The 2,401-nt window shown below is 38.5% G+C and overlaps 1 pseudogene; it reads right to left on the minus strand.

The window, feature by feature from the left end:
* Positions 1-1,081: 1,081 nt before the first annotated feature.
* On the minus strand, positions 1,082-1,957 carry LOC148028829 (uncharacterized; annotated as a pseudogene).
* Positions 1,958-2,401: the final 444 nt, after the last annotated feature.

Below are 2,401 nucleotides of genomic sequence, written 5' to 3' on the forward strand. Positions count from 1 at the left end.
GAAACTAAAAATATGAGAAAAAGGAAAAGGACAAGAAGGGAAAAAGTTGAAAGAAAAGAAACACAAAAAGGAAATCAACCCATCTGTACTCTACGAGCATCGCAAGCATTGCACCTAGGGACTATTCTAGCCCTTTCCCCCACTTCACACAGTTAGGGCACATCAAGGTCATGACATAGCTAGGGAGCTCCTGCTTACCACCTATGGTTAGACCTGTCTCCCTAAGTCACACCTCTCTTTGTACACGAATTGGTTCCTCAAGTATGGAATAACACCATGGGCTTGGCTAAGGATCACCACCCAACTCCCAATTCCATGGACATAGACACCATGCACTATAGACTGAGGTAGGCACAGTCACAAGCAGTGTAGTTCCTTTTCCTTTTAGGTACTTTTGGCAACTCGATCAACCACCAACATCTGAGGCCCCCATCAATCCATTCAATCCATCCTCAGCCTCCACAACTCCACATCCATTTTGGTGTGTTTCTTAAGTATCCAAGTTTTAGAATGTCCAACAAACACAAATGCATCTCAACACACTTTGTATGTAACCCTTCTTTGTCCAACAAACACAAATGCATCTCAACACACTTGTATGTAACCCTTCTTTGTCCTCACAAAAGAAACAAGATTTGCAATCAAGGGAAGGGCCCCTCTCTTCTTGCATAAGAGGTTTATATAGTTGCCTCTCCTTCATAAACTCACCAAAAGCCTTAATCTTTTGTTTAATGAATATTATTATTACTTTTAATCTTCGTTTTGCTTTTGGTAAAAGCTAAAAGGATTTTTTAAAAAACATATAAAGATTAGCTTTTCAAACCCATGTTTCTTTCAACCTTAGCAAAACTAGGGATGTTAAAAAAAAACCCTGCTCATCACTTCATGGACATGTGTCCAAAGAGAAGGCATGACCAGTCAAGGCAAGGGTCTTATCAATGGTGTAGCTAGAGTCTATGTTTCATATTAGCTTTATGTATTGCAGCAAAAGTCTTGAGCTTTCTTAGGAAATAAACTACTAGTATAGCTGAATAGCTTTCCACCATGTAGAGGGTGTGTCGTGATCTTCATAAAAAAAGTATCATGCCTTTTGCTTCACCACTTTTGGTTATCCTTCAAATTCACTTTGAACACGAGCTCTATTTTTCTTATTCTTTGGCTCCAGTCTCTATTTATCCCGAAGAGGAGCAGTTCTCTTTCCACCCACTTTTGACAAATTGTTCATCTCTCCATCACTTTCTTTAGGTTCTTCATCGCATTAGAAGAAAGTACACCTCCCGATTCATGTCAATCCTTTTCAAAATGTTCAAACTTGTCTTTATCTTCTATCTCATATTCAACATACTAAACCTTTGGTTCCTCCTTCTCTTTGCATCAATTGCTTCAACAAGCTCTAAAGCATCATCATATTGGGTCACATGGAAATTGTAAATATCACCATAAGTACCACTTTGTGGCCATCAAAGCAATCATTTCTCTCTTGGCTTGTCTAGGACATCTCTGAAACCTTAGCCTTTCCCTCCCTTCGTGCCTCTTGTTTAACTTGTTTGGCTAGCATAATAACAATTTTCTCCTTTACTTTCAAGGTAAGTTTGTGCTTTAAGATAAAATATTGTGTCTTCTTTGTAAGAGGATGCTTATTTTTGTGAACCAAGAACTTTGGCCAAAACTTCAGATATTTATCAACAATCTTCAAAGCCTTGGCATAGTTCCTAGGTAGCTTTACTCTCTCTCCCACAATCTATGGAGTGTGTGGGCTCTTCAGTGCTATTCATGTACAAGTAGAGAGTTCATTTGTGCTCTTTGATGGTTGCATAACAGTTGTTTGCAAGGGGCATGAGCTCCAATCGCAAAGACATGAGATGTTATACTCATTTCTACAAAAGTTTTGTGTGCTAATTTTGGCCTTGAAGATGCAATGTTTGTGGTTGATGACCTGCCACATGACCTTCTCAATCTCCACAAACTTTTTGTCATCATCTTCCCGATTATATACATACTGCAATGTATGAAGCAAAATAGAGATTCTTCTGAAAAATCAAATCTGAAACATAAAGCTTGTATGGGTTGTTTTCATGGTCAACGTCATGAGGACCATTATTTTCTTGAGAGAATGTGAGATTTTGGGAGGGTGGAGTAGAGTAGACATTTTTTTCTTACTAAGCGATGAGAGATGAGGTTAAGAATTGTAAATTAATTAAGAAATTGTGTTTGCATGTTGCATGATGCATGGGCACATGTAGACAAACTGAGCACTATACTTTCCTGTGCATTTATTTTTTCTTGTGTAGCATTACTCGTATGATTGCATAGCATGGATTTGACTTTGCATTTCATCATTTAGAAGGCATGCATGTGTTGAGATATCGAGCTCCACTCGTGATATGCCAGGGTGACCGTT

Source organism: Lygodium microphyllum, chromosome 11 (genome assembly GCF_053477565.2).
Source record: "Lygodium microphyllum isolate KBCC chromosome 11, Lygodium_microphyllum_v1.1.10, whole genome shotgun sequence".
Lineage (NCBI taxonomy): Eukaryota > Viridiplantae > Streptophyta > Polypodiopsida > Schizaeales > Lygodiaceae > Lygodium > Lygodium microphyllum.